Raw genomic sequence first — 20,687 nt, 5'->3', positions numbered from 1 at the left:
GAAGGAAGGAAGGAAGGAAGGAAGGAAGGAAGGAAGGAAGGAAGGAAAGAAAGGAGAAAACCAAAACAAAGAGACTCCACTAATTCAAAACATATTTTTTTGAAAACTACTGATGTTTTTAAATGTGTTCCACTTGCAGAATAGAAAATTGTGCTCCAGAGAAGGAAAATGGAGTGGCCTAGAACACGTTGTTTGTTACAGGCAAATCCAGGACCTGAGCCCAGATTTCCCAGTGTATAATCCTGAAACTCCAGCTAAGACTTTCCCATATTATATACAGCCTCTCTGCATCTGAAGTATTAGAGCCGATGGGTAGACTATATAAAATATAAGACCAACTATGGGAATTAGGTAATTGATGTTTCAATGCGGATAACCCTTGAAAACATTCACCCAGATTGCTAAATTAAAAAAAAAAAAAAAAAACTAGCCACAGAGAACCACATATTATATTATTCTGCTACTATAAAATTTCCAGAGTAGACAAATCTGTAAACAGAAAGCATATTAGTGGTTCTTGGGAGTTGGATGCCACAATTATAAAACAGATTCTAAGATCAGGGCCTTGGCAGTATAGTCGCAGAATTTTTACAGCTTGAGAATCAACAGAACCTGAGTAAATAATCACAGTGTAAGACCAGGGCATCAGGAAAAAGCGAGTAGCTCAGTAACCACCAATTCACTGCAGGCTGCTAGGACTTCGGCGGAGGGATCCGGGCCTTGTCGTCCCACCACTTTGGTCAAGACCCAGCTGAGTCTGACTTGAGACTAAATGATGGAATTTTCTGGTGTCAGACAGTCTGGTTGTTGAGTCCATCCTGAAGGGTTATGTTAGAGTGTCTGCATTTTTTTTTTTTTTTTTGCAGGTGGTCACATAGAAGCAACAAGAATTTCTGATGTATAGACAATATAAGCAGATATAAGGGTTCTCAAGAATAATGAGAGCAGTTAGTCCTAAAAAAATTAAGAGAGTTGCTGCTAATTTGGGAAGGTTGAGTTAGTATAACTTGGGTATTAAGGGAAATATGATATTGGCACACAATGACAGGGCCAGGAACATGGTGGTGACTCATATACTATCTGTATTTCTTTGTAAGAATCTTTCAGCGCAAATGATGTACCTTTTACAATTTATGAAACTGAGATTTGTAGAGGTTAATAGATAGTCCAAGGTGGCCAGGCTCATCAGTGGAGGTGTCTACACTCAAATCTAGACCTAAGAAGACCCTTTGTTCTAAGGAGTCCCAGGTGTCCTATAGAATCTTTAATGTTTATGGATACAGAGGTTATTGAAAAATTATTGTAGTCTCATGCCTCGGGCAGCATTTCAGAAGTTCTTTCTGTTACATATATTAGCAATACCTCAGTCATCCCTTAGAAATCCATACTTCAGAATAACTATTTTATTGTACTCACTTATTACTGGAAAGCTCTCACAGCACTTAGATTTCGGTTGTTTCAATGCAAAACCCATTACTCATATTCAGTCTCCCTCCCAGTGTGAGAATAAACACATGACTCTCTTGCGACACAAATAAAGAAATCTTCTTTCCTGTTCACACCCAACCACATGTCTGTGACGAAGCAGACATCAAATGTCCATCCAACAAAAATACATAAAACACGTTTAGGTAAAATTTAGTATTCATGTTATTTTTTAAAAGGAATCTTTTCTTAAGCCCTTAAGCCCTACCACTGAATTCTTTGCTTTTCCTCTTATTTTTTGAACATTTTCAAGCTGTGCACACACTTCCTCTGAAGAGGAGGGACGCTTAGAAATGCCCTGAGAGCTGAGCTGTGGTTTCACTCAGCTTTGTGGCTTTTACATTCTGGAGCCAGACCAGCTGATACTTCAGAAAATACTCTTGAGTTTAACTAAGTAGAGTAAAAATAATCCATTTTTTAAAACCCTTTTAAGATGAGGCTTACTTCTGTTCCCATTTACATGGTAGAATTTTTACAACCAAGGCCTAAAACAAAGCCAAACAAACACCAAATAATAACAAAGAAAAACAAAACAAAGCCAAACAAGTGAGCAGACTGTAAGCTTGTCGGGGACCCCATAAACCCTGGTTTTCCACTTTCTACAAAATAAATGTACTTCCTAGAAGAAAAGGACTCATTTAAAATTGTGGGTGCTCATTCATCCTTTTCCTCCCTTTTTCCCTTTGATCTTGCTGGAGCTGGTCCATTGTTTAGCGGGTTTACAACTTGTTGGAGGTAACTTTGTCGGGGAATGTTTCCACTTTTGCCCCGTGGAGAGTAATGCTTCCCATCAGTACTTGGAGTTAAGTATTTCCAACCATCTGCCCCATTTCTCTGCTGTCAATTTTGATGTCTTCCATCATACAGCTTATGTGAAATCTCTTCAAGGAATTCTTACTCAGTGTCCAATTGGACTCATTACCTTTCAATGTTGTCATCATAACCGGTAATGCGTTTTGCCAGAATTCTTATTAAGATGGGTTACGGTTTTCCCTTCACCTGTGATCTTCCCCACTAACCTGTAGATTGCGGAGTGAAAGGGTCGTGCCTCCTACACAAGACACTCCCAATGCCCTTAATAAGGATCGTAGAATCTGTAAAATTAAGTAGCAATTCGTACGTTGGAAAAGCTATGGCACCCTTTCAGATGTAGGGTGCCCTTAACGCAAACCAGTAAACGAAGTAGCCTCTTCCTATTCACTGTTCTGGGTGGAGGAAAACCATGCTCAATAGCTATGGCTCATGTAACATGTCCAGGTCAACTAAGGAAGCTTAGAGGAAGAAGAGTTAATTGAGAAACTCTACCTGGTGAGAAACTTCCTTTTAGTCCCTGCCTTTGGTAACCCCTCAGATCCACTCTGGGGTGGGGGGGGGGCATCTTTATCACTTCCTCTTCCGCAGTCCCGAACCTGCCTGTCTTCTGAGCCTTCCCCAAACTTGGCGGGCTGAGTACCCACAGATATAGATTTATGTAGATAAGCTGGAAAAAAATAATCACGTTTGGATTTAACTGACAAATGAAAACAAAACAAAACAAAACAATACACAAGCATTTAATGGGTGACCCACTCTTCAAAATAAACCATTTTCATTGTAGTTTAGCATAGCTTATTTAATATTTGCTGTTCTATACCTGCGTGGGGCTCTTTTACTTGAATTCTTAGAAAAATAATTTCTTTTTTTGATGATAATCCTTTTCACAAAAATTTATCCCTTACATTTTCCATGTAAGAAAGTGTGAAATTTCACTTAATAATTCCCTATATGTCTTCTGGATCTTAGTTCTTAATTCTCTGAGGTATTAATTTTTGTTTCTATCTGTTCAAATGCTCCCTTTGAACTTCTGTTCAAATGTTCAAAGAATCCCTTTCTCATTGTGTGATTAGACTTTGCCAAATCCTATGGTTTACACTCCACTGGCCCAATCCCACCTCTCAATCTACAGGGGTCAACAGGATGAGGCTTTAGAAATCTAACTAAACATCCTCACACACCCACTCATTGAGTGAGTGAGACCCTCTGAATATCAGGTAATATATGAACCTTTCCTGCCACAAATCTATAGTCCTGTTGTGGGATCATTGTGTGTGATGATCAAGAAAGAATTCTTGAGACGTTTTACACTGCAACTTGGTTTATTTAAGTAGCACAGGGATGGAACCCATGGACAGAAAGAGCTGTGCTTTTGCTGTGTGAAGCTGGTGGTTATATGTTTAGTGGTCAAGGGGGAGGGGACATGCAGGGAGTATTAGATCATAAATGTCTTCTTCAAATTTCTACTCATAAAACTACCTTCACAACATTACTCTGGTGCTTGTCATTCAGTTCTTCGATATTAACTAGTGGTGAGATGTACAAGCAGTCATGAGACCCTTTAAGAGTGTGGCATCCAGGACATAATTGATCTTTATCAAACTATGCAGTCTATAGGTCAGCCTTCTGGGATATTGGCGAAGATTTTTCTGCTTCTATCCTTCATCACTCCCAGACCGCCCTTCTATTTCCCAAATCTCATTTTTCTCCTGTTAAGCCCAATCTAGTTGACCTAATAATGGTTCCCAGTCTCTCCTACCTTTTCAGGGGCCATTTGGGGAAGGGGAGTGCCAGCCCCAGTTCACACATTTTGTTCCCTCAGGCACTTCCCACAACCATTTAATTATGAATATATCTCGTTGTTTTTTTTTTTTTCTAACACAAAACAAAGTCTCACCTTCTTTCCATTGCTCCTTGGCCTCTCCCCTTTTCCTCCTTTTTAGAGCCAGAAAGCCCAAGAGACAGGCTCGCCCAACTTCCTTTCTACTCCCCTAACAACCACCTTCATACTGAACTCTTTCTCTCAAACTGTTCTCCCAAAATCCACTAGTCAACTTTCATCGTTAAATCCAAGGGACTTTTCTGGCCTTGCTTCATGTATATTTAAGGCAGCATGTTAAGTCAGGTGATAGCTCTCTCATTTCAAAAGTAGCTGTTTTCTCTACCTTTTTTTTTTATTGGGGTAAGAACTTACCGGTAAAGTGTCAACATCTTAGCTGAAGAGCTCCGCAAATGTTAAACATGTATATATTCATGAAGCTACCACACACATCAAAGAATAGGACAGTTTCCATCATCCTACCAGTCTTATACCCCTTTCCAGACAATATATCCCCAAATTTACCCACAGTCTATACCTTTAGATTAGCTGTTCCTAGTTTTGAAGTTCATATAAATAAAATGACATGGTATTTTTTTTTTTAATTTTGTGTGGGCTGTTTCGCTCAGTTGTGTGTCTAAAATCCATTCATGTTACTGCATGTAAGAGAGTACAGTTTTTCATAGCTGTGTGTCCTTTTTGTAAGAAAAGACAACAATTTATTTCACATTCTACAGGTGATGCAAATTTCGGCTGTTTCCACTGCTCTGGACATTTTTTTTCTGGTTGTGATTTTGTGGATCTGAGCATGCCTTTCCAGAAGTGAAATCACTGAGTTGTAGAGTTTACCTTTATGTAGCTTTAGAAGATAGTTGAAAGTTCTCAAAAGTGGTCACAGCCATTTCCCCTCCATCCACAATAGGTAAGAACTCTACTTACTGCACATCCTCACTAAAACTTGATATTGCCAGTTCTTTTAAAGTTAGCTATTCTTGGGGCACCTGGGTGGCTCATTGGGTTAAGCATCTGACTTTGGCTCAGGTCATGATCTCACGTCTCATGGGTTCGAGCCCTGCATCAGGCTCTGTGCTGATGGTTCAGAGCCTAGGGGCTGCTTCAGATTCTGTGTCTCCCTCTCTCTCTGTCCCTCCCCTGCTCACACTCTGTCTCTCTCTCAAAAGTAAATAAACATTAAAAAATAATATTAAAGTTAGCTACTCTTATGGTTATCTCATCGTGGTTTCAAATTTTATTTCCTAAATGACCAATGATGTTAAGTACATTTTCAAATGCGTATCGGCCACTTGAAAATTATCTTTAGTAAATAGCTTTTCAAGGTCCTTGCCCATTGTTATTCAAATTGCTTTGTCTTTTTTCCCATTTATGTGTAAGTTTTTATGTATGAAATATATTGATTCAATACAGTATTCCTAGGGCCATTGGATTATCTTTTCTAAATACTATTTTAGTTGCACCCACAAGATTTGATGTGTTGTAATTTCACGTTGTTCACTTGGATATGTCTTGAGGAGAAAAATCCATCTGTGTTGAGGCAGGTCACTTCCCTCTCACAGATTTTGTCTTTTAAGTGTCTCAGAATTGGGGTGCCAGGGTGGCTCAGTCGGTTGAACAGCTGACTCTTGATTTCACCTCAGGTCACTATTTCACAGTTTGTGGGATCAAGCCCTGTGTCAGACTCTGAGTGCTGACAGCATGGAGCCTGGTTGGGAATCTCTCTCCCTCTCTCTGCCCTTACCCTGCGCGCTCTCTCTCTCTCTCTCTCTCTCTCTCTCTCTCTCTCTCTCTCTCTCTTTGAAAATTGAATCTTAAAAAAAAAAAAAAGAATATCAGGATTGTAGGAGATTTACTCTGGATTTTTGAAGGCCTTGGATTAGCCACTACCCCTCTCCACCTTCCTTCTCACAGCTTCAGAACTCAGCAAGTCTTAAGAGAGAAACCAGCTGTGTTTGGGGATATTCAGTTTCCAATCCATCATGTTGGTGTCAGCTGATAGCCAAAGACTCATGGTATCACCTTCCCTGGAAGAGTAGCTCCACATGAGACAGAATCCTCAGTCCATAGGCAGTATGGCAGATGCCCCCAGGGAAGGGTCAACTGGCCTGTGAACCTCAGCGCACCTCTGAATTAGAATATTTCAAGTCTGTGTTGCTTCTACAGTTCTGTGAAGTCTTAAAACCATGATTTCCGAAAATTTTCTAGCTTCTTGTTGTTGCAGTGCAAGGGATGGGATGCTGCCACCACTAAGTCCAACTCTGGGAGGCCATCCTCTCTGAGCCATCCTGCCTTGCCAGTCAAGTCACTGGATATTCTGTTTTTCCCTCTAATGCCATTGGCCTGCCCTTTCTCACTCTTTTTTTTTTTTTTTTTTTTTTGCCATTTTCACGTTCACACTTGACTTTTAAACATTGGAACTTCTCAGAGATTTGCCCTAAATTATCCTTCCTGTAGTCTCTACTGTCTCACTAAGCAATTCCTGCAAGTTCCATGAATCCAACTACGATCTGCCTCAAAACTTTACCTATTTATTTCACTTCTATCATTTATTCCTCAGGCAGTTATTTTTTTCAAATACATTCACACTGATAGCTCACTGGGACCTAAAATTTCAGTTTTCAAATTTTTCCTTTCACAAAGCTTTTCCTGTCTCATCACCTTTCACCAGAAAGCGGCACTAATGCCCAGAGAGTTGCCCAAGCCGGAATCCTGACCCTCCCTCTGAATTTCCCCGTATTTGCCCAGATCCCCTGAAGCATCTACTTCCTAATTATTTCTAAACCCCATTCCTTTCCCTCATCCTGTCTCCACCTCTTGAGTTTACCACCCAGCGTCTCCTCCTCAGAGTTTAGGATTAGCCTCTTCTCTGGTGTCCCAAGATCCACTGCTGTCTGTCTACATGGATCCAAGAATTATTTTTATAGTAAATATATAATATAAATATCATAGTAAATAAGAAGTATTATTTCATACTATTCTCTGGGGTTTCTCACATAGTGTGCCTTCTCATTTTTTTTATTCATTATACGTGCATTTTCTGAATGCTTTCCCTCACTTAACCTTTCTTGGCATGACGAATCCATATCTTTCATTTAAATCTCAGCTTGAAACTTTCTGTGTAAGCGCCATCTGAAAAGTTGGTTATTCAGGTAACCAATTAGATAGAGGTAGCTAGATAAGTAGATATGATAGGATTCTGAACTTCCATGTTTAAGACGAAATAGCCCAGGGTTGCCTGGGTGGCTCAGACAGTTAAGTGTCTGACTTTTGATTTCACCTCAGGTCATGATCTCATGGTTTGTGGGTTTGAGCCCCACATCAGGCTCTGCACTGGCAGTGTGGACTCTTCTTGGGATTGTCTCTCTCTCTCTCTCTCTCTCTCTCTCTCTCTCTCTCTCTCTCTCATAATAAATAAAGAAACTGTAAAGAAAATTCTTTTAACAAAGACCAAATAGTCCAGGATTCTAGTTATGTCGCCCTACATAATGACCCTATTCTATTTAGCAAGCCAGCCAAAATCAGACAGCACTCATGGACTGCTTCCCCTTCAGAATTCCACAAGAAGGACCCTGCACTGCCACCAAGATGCTCAGACTTGTTCTGACACCAAGGAGGGTAGTCCTCTTTATACATCCTCTCTCCTTTCCGTTCTAGTGGAAAATTAGTTGGAGTGTGGGCATTGGACTTCTTTAAAAGAATCCAGCAGTGCCTGCTTTGGGGTAAAACTATCTACCTGATACATTTAAATAAATGGGTTTAGGGATTTGATACCCAAGTATTAATAAAATTAATGTTTTGGTGCTAATTCAGGTTTGTTTTCTTTTGGTACACTAGGTCCGGATTCCGTTCTGTAAGAGAACTCATAGGGGCAAATTTAAGAACATAGTGAGAGTGTTCTTGCACTTAATTATGATTTTATATACTGAATAACTGTTAGACTCTTTAAACTTTTTTAAACTTTAAACTTGTTTATTATGTTAGGTTCTTACAGAATTATTAAAAAATTTTTAAAACATACAAAGAGAGTCAATTGAAGATTCTACCTCCTGCATAATACAATACAGTAAACAAAGATTGTGATGTCAGAAGGCAAGATTGCAACCCCAGAATAATCTTTGTTATCAGCCATTCAAACCTGGGAAAATCACTTCAATTGAACATCCATTTCTTCTTATGTAAAATTAAGTAAGAAGCATAATCTAGAATGAAAAATATATGTAGAATATATTATAAACTGGGAAGTGGCATGGTAATTGTGCTTAGCTAATTAGTGATATTCATTATACTAGGCCCAATGGTTTCCACTTGATATCACTTAATGGGTACACTTAATCAATTTTCTATATATTTTAAGGTGAAACAATTATTAAAAAATTAATTCAATTTATTCAAGCAGTAAATACTATAGGACAACACTGAACAACACTGAAATCTTAGACTCATTCATCTTTCTTTGTACTGCTAGACAATAAAATAAAAGTCAATACTCATAATAATACCTACACCTAAAAAAATACATTTTGGGGTGCCTGGGTGGCTCAGTCAGTTAAGGGACTGACTCTTGGTTTCAGCTCAGGTCATGATCTCATGGTTCATGAATTCAAGGCCCACATCAGGCTCCGTGCTAACAGTGTGGGGCCTGCTTAGGATTCTCTTTCTCCCTTTCTCTCTGCCCCTCCCCTGCTTGCTCTCTCTCTGTCTCTCTCAAAATAAATAAACTTAAAAAACTTTTTTAAGAGATATATTTTATTTTTATTCTACACTGTGTTTTAAAATATGTTACATAATACTAATATCCATCCTAAACAGAGATACGCAAATATCTCTTTCAAATTAGCCCCGAACTAGTCCTTCAACTTGGCTCTCATCCTTTCTGTGGAAATTCAGTTCACTCATCCATCATTGTTCTTTCTTTCCCCCTAAATACATACGAGTTCCAAGAGAGTGTCTCCTGCGTGATCGTTAAGCTAATGGTTTTGACAACGTAGACATCTGCCACTTTCCTCTTCTTTTGAGCACAAACAGAAGAAGAAAATGGGAAACCCCACTGAAGTGAGCACCATGCTGGTTCCAAACATCGGTGCCACTGTTGGTATAACCAACAATACCAGTGGCTATGCTTCTGATGCCCACAGCGAGGGCTCTTGTGTCTGGCCAAGGGTGTTGTTCTCTGATAGTTGCAAAAAGTGCAAGCGTGCATTTTTTGAAAATACCTTGACTTCTTCATTTGTGTTTGCCCGATTAGTAGTTGGTTTTGAAACCACAGCCCTGGTTGCGTCCTTTATTATTTTACACATTAGACAAAGCCCCTACCCCTTCATCAGCACCACCACAGCATGGTGGCTTAGCTGCACAGAGCAGGAAACTCTCAAGCAGGAAGCAACATCACAATTATCTGGATCTTTTGCCTTCTCCTTACTCTTTTAGCACAACACTATTAAAATTTACGTATAGTTCACTAGGGACTGAGAGGTGGAAAATTTTAAGAAACAGACAAGGAAGTGCTTCTAAATTATACATTTTCTCTAAAACTCACTGTGTTGTCCTTGAAATAAACTTTCAACTTGGATACTCTCTTCTTTTGTTCTAAATGGTTTTCTGAGCTTCCTCAAAACAGACTCTCAAGTTCCCCAACCAATCATACCTCCAAACATGCTCTTCCATGCTTGAATTGCATACACCAGAAAGGTTTAACTTCAGACCTATGGTTTTTTTTTTTAAATACCTCGACGTCCTCATTCGTATTTGCCAAACCAGAAGTTGTTTGGGAAACCACAGCCCTGGTTGCGTCCTTTATAATTTTACACATCAGACACAGCTCTTAGCCCCTTCATCAACACCGCCACAGCATGGTGGTGTAGCTGCACAGAGCAGGAAACTCTCAAACAGGAGCACACAGTTAATCACATTGTTGATCCCGAGTTGGTTACATGGGTAAGTTGTTGGTAATGCCATCTTTTTTGATGAGGTTGGATATAGGCCAGGTCATATACGTTATTTACAGTAGAAGAGCTTATGAAGGAACAGAACATGTAGACATATTTTCTCAATGGCCCCTGTAGGACAACTGGAGACCTTCATTTTCAAGACTACAATTAGCCAGCAAGAAGCCTAGTCTTGGAGAGGTGCCAAACATTATTAAAGCATCTGAGGCAACAAAAGAAATGTTTGATTCCAGTTAAGAAGAAAGATGAGGCTTCAAATATGAAAAAGAACAAGAACTAGGAATCAGGCATTACTAAATGTTTAACCTGAATGAACAGCTATAAAATGACCTTGGTAAAAATGTCACTCACAATACACCACAATATGATCATTTGTAAAATAATAATTGTTTGAAGGATTGTTTTAAATACTTCAGATGATAAATATTGAACAAGTCCCATAGTGCAGGTACCATGGAAGATAACCAACAACTAATTATTAAGACTTTATTGGCTTGAATTATTCTTTAACTATGATTAAATAGGTATTAAAATATCCCTTAGGAAATCTTCACTTCCTTAGAGTTATAGAATTTTGAAAAGATGTTGAAAAAGAAAAGATACTAGTAATCCTCTAGGCCGGTGACTTGAGGGGAGTTTCACACCTGCCATCCATGGAATATTCCTGAACGTCAATTTTACATGGATCTAGCTTTTAATTAAGACTGAGACAAAAGTGTATCAGTGGTATGATTTCAACTATATAATATTCTGGAAAATGCTGAAGTATGGAGTGGGAATGAACAAGTTAACAAGCAGGAATGAAATCACTTTCTTTGTTGTTGTTTCAAAGTGTAATATTTATTGAGCAATTACTGTGTGCACTTGGCCAGGGAATATAACTGGAGAAAGGGTGAAGATTCCTTAGAAAAGTGGGTTTTAACTCACAGCTTCTGAAGGCCAGCTCAATGTCCACTTTCCTTTTATAACACAGTGTCCCCTTCTCACCAATTCCAGGACAAAGTTCTTCTCTGCTTCCCCGGACAAAGTGCCTCAGTCCACTGCCTTTCAGCTAAGTCTTGGTTTTCTCCTCCACAGGGGAAAAAAAAAGAAACACACAAAATGCAAATAGCAAGGGCAGGAGAGCAGAGATACAGCGAACAAGTTACCAGGAGTAGATCCTGTGAAGAACCATGTTCATAGATCTTAAGTAAGGAGACTCTGGATTATCACCAGATAAATCAGAAGTCAAATCTATTTATTTGAATGACTTATGAGTATAAATATTAAATCTAATGCAGTGACTTCCTTATTTTAATCATCTATCTTTGTTCATCACAACTATTCCGTCTGTATGTTCAGCTGGATTCAGTTAGGGTTGAAGGGGTATGTTTCCCCTTCCTACCTTCCTTCCTTCCTTCCTTCCTTCCTTCCTTCCTTCCTTCTTCCCTCCCCCCCCTCCTTTCCTTCTTTCCTTCCCTCTTTCCCTCCCTCCCTTTTAAAATTACTGGTCACAATTTATCTTAATACTTAGTAGATTCACAGACTTCATGACACATCTAGTGTAAGTCAAGAACTTTGTTACCTCCCACTGTTTTCTTGTGATGGACCATTGACTGAAAGGAAGTGGACTCTTACATTTTCAGATGTGATGTATGAAGAAAGAGCTTTGTGATAGAAATACTTGTGTGAGCATCTCTATGCGTGCTAGCTCTGTGCAGGGATGCTGTTGCTTTGATTGTGAACCACAGAGGAGCCGTGTCAGCTTCTGCTGATGGTATACCCTAAACTCCTGGAGAAACAGAGCTGGGATTCTGCTCAGAATCCATGCGCTTTAGTGGACAAAAAGAATTGTGTGTGAATAATCCTAAACTTCTCATCTAAGACCCTCTAGCAATTAAAGGAGATTGATTCCTTCTGAGGAGAAAGGGCTTGCAGGACCACACATTAAAATTTGTGAATTTGTGAAACATTAAAACTAGAGCAGAGGCATCATTGGAGACCTCAGTCCTCTCTCCATCATGCAGTTACCAAAATATAAAGAGGAGAACCCTTTCCATTGCTCCCAAACTGTGTCATTAGCTTGTGAGTAACATTTGTCACCCTATTTCCTGTCTTGTTTTGTATGTAAGAAGGTGGTGATGACATCAGATAAAAGTCATGGGACCCAGATTTCTAATGTATCATTGCTGCTTTGTTCTCTTAATAGCTGAAAGGTTACCTTTTTCCTCTTGTTAAGAACCTTGAAAATATGTGACTATCTGGGGCACCTGGGTGGCTCGGTGGGTCAAGCGCCAGACCTCAGCTCAGGTCATGATCTCAAGGTTCGTGAATTCGAGTCCTGCATCAGGCTCTGTGCTGGCAGCTCAGAGCCTGGAGCCTGCCTGCTTCAGATTCTGTGTCTCCTTCTCTCTCTGCCCCTCCTTCACTCAAGCTCTGTCTCTCCCTGTCTCTCAGAAACAAATAAACGTTAAAAAAAAAAAAGTTAAAAAAACAAAAGTAAAATACGTGATTATCTTATTGTTGTCACTTCCCTTCAAGCTGAGTTGTGCTTCAAAGATTACTTACGTTTCATGAGTAGACTTTAGAAGAAGAACGTTTAAAGGCAAAAGAAGAAAAGTTAAAGTGTAATGCGAATATTCATGAACGGTACATGCAAGCAGAGAGATGCAGTCATTCCAGGAGCGTTAATTCAGGAGAAGGTATACAGAGGAGTGCCTCATGAGAGATAAAGCTGGTACGCAGGCTAAGTCCAGACCAGATTGTGCAATGCCTTGAATGCCATGCTTAGTGGTTTGGGTTTGGTTGTGAATGTGATGTGATTAAGGGTTTTAGAAAGAAGAGCAATGATCTAGAGTATTTAGAAAGAGCAGAATGATTTCTGCTGCCTGATGGAGGATTGATCCAAAACAGTTCAAACAAATGGGGAGAAATATCAGCGATTTAATGGGGTACTGACCCTCTACATTAAATAGATCTTTACTGTGCCAGCTCCTTCAGATATCACATATAACTTCATCATAAAGATAGTTTATAAACAGAGCTTCTTAGATGCCATGCACTAGGTTCTCAGACAGATTAATTCATTGCATGGCCACTGCAACCATGCGAACAAAATTCTCTATTGCCCAAGAGAAGGCTAGATAGCCTTCCCAGGGTCACATAGCTGCGAAGTGTCTGACCTGGGATTTTAGTCCAGGTTGGTCTGGCTCCAAGGTCTTTTCCGTACAAGCTCATCCAAAGAGGCTCGTTCTCTGGGTGGTACTCAGTAATACACATAGAAGTAGCCTTCTTTTCTACCCCCCCCCCCCCCCGCCCACCAAGCTCTCCTATCTATTGCTTTGGTATCCAGTTCAGTAAATGTAAAGGGGGCCTCTCCATCCAAACACTGAGTCTGTTGACTTTAAGAATTCTTGAACTGATTGAAGTTAGAGTAAGTTTGAATTGGGGAGTTCAAACTCTTAAATAATGCCTCCGCTGTGCTCACTTGGGAGTACACTGACCATAACTGCCTAAATTTCATCCGGTACATTTGATGACATTTATTTGAATGTCAGCCTCAAGGAATAGTATACATTATAGTAAATGCTCAGAATGGATCTTCAGTATCTTTCATTGTAGGGAACTGTTATTATCTTCCCTCAACTAAAACATCTAATCAATAGACTTTGGCTCTGAGACTTGGTCCCACATTTGCGATATGATGTTTCCATCAAGGGCAAATTTGTACTGCAGTGGAAACCCTACAGGTAGAAAGGCACAAAACTCTGTAGAAAATCAGTAATTCTTGACGACGATTCTCTAAAAATGTATTCAGAACACACTCCGGAGCTCTCCTCACCTGGAAATGGATTGTCAGAATAACCTTCTGCAATAGGACTGAGTCAGGTCAACAGCAGAAAGAGCTTATTTAATGAAAAGGACCACAGGGACCCCGATGGAACTTCTTATCTCCAGCACGCCCGTGGTTTGCCTGAACTCCATTCCAAGTAGAGGTCAAATTGAAAATCATAAAACTCATCGGAAAATAGCTCTCAGATCCCCCTGTCTTCTTCCCCCCCCCCCTGCCATCGAATGCTCTAGTTGTAGGGGATTTCGATTCTAAAAGAAGAGCCAAGATCATTCAGAAAGCAAACCCTAATGTAAAGAATGGAATGATTTATATGACAAGAAAATGAGCTCAGATACCGCATAGGAAATAAGGATTAGCGTGCACATGAGGGGATTTGGTTATAAAACCGCTGTCCCATCCGATTGGGCATCTAGCAGAGAAATGGCTAAGCAAAAATAACAAAAACTGAGGAAAATCACTGAGTGAGGAGGCAAGGAAGCTCATGGACCAGTATTTACTAATAATCACTAAAATATTTTAAAGCCTAACATGCAAGAGAGTTAGCAAGAAAAACAAAACAAGCTTCTTATAGAAACCTCTTTATAATCTCTTACATGGAATTATTAATATGCTCTATAAAAAATTATGAAAGCAGAAAAGTTTCTCTTCACTTAAAAATTAAACCTCATATAAGAAAATGTTGAATATTCATTTCTGCTCTTATGTTTCTATTGTCTTTCACATTATCAAAGGTTCACATGCCATTTACAGAAAGGGTAAAAAATCGAAACTCACTTGAAAATGTCAGGGTTCCTTGGGCACGTGGGTGGCTCAGTCGGTTAAGCATCTGACTTTGGTTCAGGTCATGATCTCACGGTTCGTGAGTTCAAGCCCTGTGCTGGGCTGTGTGCCGACAGCTCAGAGCCTGGTGGCTGCTTTGGATTCCATGTCTCCTTTTCTCTCTCTCTCTCTCTCTCTCTCTCTCTCTCTCTCTCCCTCCCCCCCCCCCCCCCGCTCACACTCTGTCTCTTAAAAAATAAATAATAAAAAAAATTAAAGAAAATATCAGGGTGCCAAAGATGTCCCCCAACACGTGCATTTGTTGGGGGGGGGGCACCAAAATGTGATTTCATTCCTGAAAGTTGAACACCGAGATCCTTGGGCCCTGTGTTTCTGAGTGATGTGGTATGTGTAGTGGGGGGGGGGGGGGGGGAGTGGAGAAGGTCATATATATAATTATAGTAAAGAATGAATAATAACAAGGATGATGGTCACCACTTTTTAAAGAACTTCCTACATGACAGGTGCTATGCTCGCCATGTTTTATGCTTCAGTTTACCCACAGATCAATGAAAACGGACCTCTGTGCCATCTGTATTTTTTTTAGCCTAGACATCGGCAAACATTTGTGGTGAAAATACTGACTGCAAAGGCTGCGTGGTAGTCTGTTTCAAACACATCCCCCGTTTCTCACACAGAGCTAGCTTAACACCTTGGGAAGAGTCACAAGATCAAAGAGATTGCACTTGGAAGATGTGACTTCAAATCCTAACTATGCCAGTTCTTACCTGTGCTAATAAGAAAGTCATCGTTAACCCCCTGGGCTTTCGAATACTTAATGTGGGTCTTGATACTTTCCCTGTGAATCTCTTTGGTACCTTTTGAGGTAGAAATGAGATGGCGATTCTGAAATGTCTTTGAAAATTGTAAGATGCCAGAAAATACACTCGTTCATTTATTTCTCTGTATATGCAAAGCTCTCCGAATTATCAGTGCGGCCGAAGTACATACCATTGGCTCAACTAAATACGATGCTGAGCACCAGCTCCACTCACCATCTTATGAATGCCTTGAAATTACAAATAGTCTTTGAATCTTGTTCATGCAGAACAATTACACGGAATTAACTGCATCCACTATGGCTACTGTATAACAACTTTTTGTTTTTTCATGATGCTGCAACACGGAATGAATTCCGCTGGGTTGTTCTTCAGGTTTCATCTAAGCTCACTCTGCTGTTGTAATCATCTGGAGATTCATCTTGGGGGGTGATCCAAGATGGCCTTCATGGCTTTGCAGTTGAGATGGTTAGACTCCCTGGGGGCCTCTCTCTCCAGCAAGATAGTGGGATATCCATGGGTGATGGCACAGAGCCCCAAGAGGGTGAGCATGGGAACCTCAAGGCCTCTTAAGGCTTGGTCCTAGAATCCATACAACATCTCTGTGCTGCACTCCCCCGGTCAAAGGAAGTCACAGGGTCAGATCAGAGTCCAAGCGAGAGGAAAACGTCATCTCTGGGTGAGAAGAGGGGCTAGATCACATTGCAAAAGAGCATGAAGGAGGTGGGGAGGATTATAGGGTCACCTTTGAAAATGTCTTCCACAGTAGCTTAGTTCCCCCAGGAAGCCAGAGAACTGTCCCCTTTGTGGTCAGGGCTGTCTGTGATGCAGGGGACTGTGAGCATCTCACAGAGACAAGAGAAGTAAATCGCTCACACTGATGACACTCATTCTCACTGATGAAAATTCTGTTGGCTGCTCTTTTGAGGAGAGAAGTGATTTTGTCTCCTTTTGATTGCAAGGAAAGAAGGAAAGAGAAAGAAAGAAAGAAAGAAAGAAAGAAAGAAAGAAAGAAAGAAAGAAAGAGAGAGAGAGAGAAAGAGAGAAAGAAAGAAAAAAAGAAAGAAAGAAAGAAAGAAAGAAAGAAAGAAGCAAAAAACAAACAAAAAAACTAGACCTACCACCACAAGGATCACTGTCTCTCCTTAAAATTAAAAAAAAAAAAAAACCAACAATGTAAGCAGCCCCCTAATATTAATTCATGCCCCCCACATACTTGCTCAGTAAATATCTTTATATTAGATGGAGGGGGGGAACCCATGAGAGGAAAAAGTTTGAGGGGAGAAAAATTGTGGTTTGCCCATACTGGTTTGAAAGTCACTGTGGAACATCCAGGTAGATGGTTTGAAACTGATGTTATCTTTGTTGTCCTTGTTTTTAATTTAAAATTTGCTGCCCACCCTCAACAGTGGGCATAAAACAAAATCTTACTGTATGTCATAAACAGCCAGGTCTAGCTGCTCTGAGGGAGGAGAGAGGTCTGATCACAACTGACTCATTAATTAGTTCTTTCCTAATGTAAGGATTCTGTATTTTGTCAACAGAGAATATAGCAATTATTGTAATTTTGCATCCATAGATTATAAGGTTCTCTGGGGCATCCTTCTAAGTTTACTTTGTGAAACAGGTTGACCACTCAGTTACTATTTATTGTTACGTTTGTACATGTATTTTGTCCCGTTAGGAGTGAGGCATTGGATTACTTAACAAACTAAATGGAAGCTATGCCTTAACTTGCTGAGCAGTGCTTCCTTGACTCTTTTCATGTCGTGTGGACACTCTTCATGATTCTTTTTTGGCAATTTAGGAACTCTGCAATAATTTTTGGAGAATAGAAAATAAATTTTCCAGGGACGCCTGCGTGGCTCAGTCAGTTAAGCATCCAGCTCTTGATTTCAGCTCAGGTCATGACCTCATGGTCTGTGGGATAGAACCCCACATCGGGCTCTGCGTTGATAGCACGGAGCCTACTTGGGATTCTCTCTCTCCCTCTTTCTGCGCCCCTCCCTTGCTCACGCGTGCTTTCTCTCTCCCTCTCTCTCTCGCCCTCTCTCTTTCAAAAAAAAATCAAATTAAAAAAAAAAAAAAAAAAAGAAGGGAAGAAAACCAATTTTCCAGAATCTTCAAAGCTCAACTCTATCTCAGACCAAAGTGTTAGTGGTCTACTGGTGAAGGGATCACCAAAGCCTGACGTGTGGGTCAAATCTGACCTACTGCCTGATTTTGTAAATAAAGTTTCATTGGAACACAGCCAGGCCCGTAAATTTACCTATTGTCTGTGATTTGCGACAGCAACAGAGACTGCAGAGAATAACATATGGCCTGCCAAGCCTGAAGCTTTATTCTTCATCTCTTTGCATAATAAGCGTGTTGACCTCTTGCCTACTTAGGCACTAAGAATCTCCCCATTCCCGATTTCCAGAATCGGATGAGTCTGTGAATTTATCTTGTAGGCTTAGGAGCTTTTGAGGATGTTCAGACAGAGAGGAGCTATGGTGATTTGCACGTCCTAGAAAGATAGGAGCCCAAGGAGGTTGGTTGGAGGCAGAATAAGGGGCATTGTCACAATCTGAGTAAAGAATCTATTTCTATTAGAAACTGAAAATAAAAATAATTATTCTATGAACAAAGCATGTGAGGAGTCGGAAGTAAAGTTACCTTCTCTCACAATTTTGCCTCACATCCGCACTATTTATACACCTAATTCGAAGAGCAGGCCTGTCTCCCTGTTGCATTTTCCCCCCCTTGGGGCACAGAATAACTGTGAAGTCCCGGGGAAAATACATACGAGCATTAAAAGGTAAAGAAAGATAAATCCTCAAAAGATACGGCTTACAGGAGACACTGTTTATATTCTGCTCTGAAGACATTGTTCTTCTGTTATTTTCATTTTCCCTGTAATTTCAGCAATCAGTAAAGATTACCAGCGATATCTTATCAGCTAGTGACAAGAACATCTGGGTCCTTTTTCCCTTGATGCATTTTAATCAGGTCATTGAAAGGAAACTCGGCAGCTGAAAGCTATCTATTTTCTTTGGGATGATTGCATAATATAATTAAAAGTATTTTATCAGCAGTCCATGGCAGAAGAGAGAAGCTCCGTGCCTGTGGCCTCATGGATGTGACTTGCCGGCATTTTTAACATTTGGGGCACTTGTCATGTAAATCATTACCTCATACTCTAAGCTGTCATTAGATTTTGGTGCTCATGTTTGCTGGCTGGTCAGTGAGAATACTTCCAGAAAGTCTCTAGCTTTTAGAATCATAAATCCCAGACAATGTCACTTGCATTGAGAACACTCACGTAATGCAAGTGTCTGTGGGCAGCACCCATGACCTTTGCTCATTAGCTTTCAAAGCCACGCTTAAAAAAAAAAAAAAAAAAAAAAGAAGGAAACATCAAATGGTACACTTCCCATAAGGACTTTTTTTTCTGGACTCCGTTTCTTCATATGGCAGACAGGTCTGTACCTTAAATTTCTACCACACAGTCCTATGTCCCGTGCACTAAGATGTTCTTGGAGCCAGTGCTCATGTACTGTTTGCAAAGTTAACATATTAACTATCCCCGTGGGTAATGTACTTGGCCGTTTTTTACTGTTTTAAACTGAAGTGTAATTTATATATACCGAACTGTACAGATCTTAAGTGTTCAGATAAATGAATTTTGTAATTTTATATAGTCATAGCAACTCTCAAAAGAAACACAGTATATAGAACTTTCCCACCATGCCAAAAATTCCCTTGGACCCCTTTCCAACAGTTCCAGCTGTCTGCTTCCTGAGAGAGGCAATCACTTCTGTTTTCAGCATTGCCTATTCTCAGTCTTCAGATAAGTGCAACTGTACCACACATATTCCTTTGTGCCTGGTGTTTTGCCCTCTACGTAATATTTCTGAGCTCTCATCAAGTCGTTGTGTGGCTCCTTTTATTAGCATTCCATTCCATGAATGTACCGCTATTTGTCTATTACTCTGTGGACATGCAGGTTTAGTTGGGGGCTCTTACGAATAAGGTTGCCATGAACATTCTTGAGTAAGACTTTTTTGGGTACCTGTTTTCATTTTTCTTGGGCAATTCTCTTGTTCGTAACATAGCACACACCCGAGGGAGAACGGCTGACTGTCCACCTGCTCTATGGCTGATGACATCGTTTGTATGGTGGTCAAGTGGGAGACGTGGGATGGACACCCCCCGGTGTAAAAGTTGGTTCCAGTGTCAAGTCTGATGACCCGCCACACACCAAAAGATACAAAAAGGTTTATCGCTGATATAATGAGTTATCTTAGGGAGGGCACAGCAGGCTTCCACGTAGATCTAGAAAATGACTTGAGGGACTAGGAAGGGATAGCTTAGAGTTTTATGGCTTTTAGGATTGGTGCTGGAGTGAAGATTCCTGTCATCTAGAACCTGCATGGTTTGAACTTCCAGCTTGTTTCCAAAAAGGGAGCGCCAGGATTTCTTGTCACTGTGCTGGGATGTGGCCCACAAAGAGGGGGTAGTGGGACTTGAAAACTCTCACCAAACATCAAAAGTGCAGTCAATTGATGACAATTTGCCTTTGGAATTGTAACCTTTCTAGTGAATGTGAAATAGCATTTTATTGTATTTACTTTACATTTGGCCTGAAAACTAATGACGTTGAACAAATTTAGACACACTTGTTGCCCATTCGTATCTTCTTTTGTGAATTATCAACTCAGTGTTTTGCCTATTTGTTTTTTATTTTTTATTGGTAATCGGGAATTTGGTGGGATTTGTTGGAATTCTTTATGTGCTTTGGACATGAGTCCTTCGTGATATATATCAGAAAATGTAGATACAGATACACTCATATATATTCATATGTGTACATATGTGTATACATATTCATGAATATGGATAGCTACATATACATACTCATATATGTATATGCCTATATATGCACACATTCAACATATCTATTTAGTATGCAGCTTTGTTTGGGATGTACTATTTTAGCATCTTCTTAACATTTTGTTACTTTATGTTTTTATGGAAGATATTTTTACCAAATATAAAATCCTTGGCCGAAGGTCCTTTTTTCCCTCCAGTATTTTAAACAAGTCATCCCATTGTCTTCTACTCATCATTGTTTCTTAGGGTAATTCAGTTGTAACTCTTATTATTTGCCCTTTTATGCAAGTAGTCTTTTTTTTTTT

At 40.0% G+C, this 20,687-nt stretch overlaps 1 long non-coding RNA gene across 1 annotated transcript in view; it reads left to right on the top strand.

The window, feature by feature from the left end:
* The window catches only part of LOC121044116 (uncharacterized), a 144,171-nt gene that overhangs the window by 88,574 nt on the left and 34,910 nt on the right, over window positions 1–20,687 (top strand). The gene's annotated exons all lie outside the window — the stretch shown is intronic.

The sequence above is a fragment of the Herpailurus yagouaroundi genome, unplaced genomic scaffold, assembly GCF_014898765.1.
Source record: "Herpailurus yagouaroundi ecotype Mexico unplaced genomic scaffold, PumYag 188, whole genome shotgun sequence".
In the NCBI taxonomy this organism is placed as follows: Eukaryota; Metazoa; Chordata; class Mammalia; order Carnivora; family Felidae; genus Herpailurus; species Herpailurus yagouaroundi.
The sequence above is the reverse complement of the archived record's forward strand: the minus strand, read 5'-3'. Positions and strand labels throughout refer to the sequence as shown.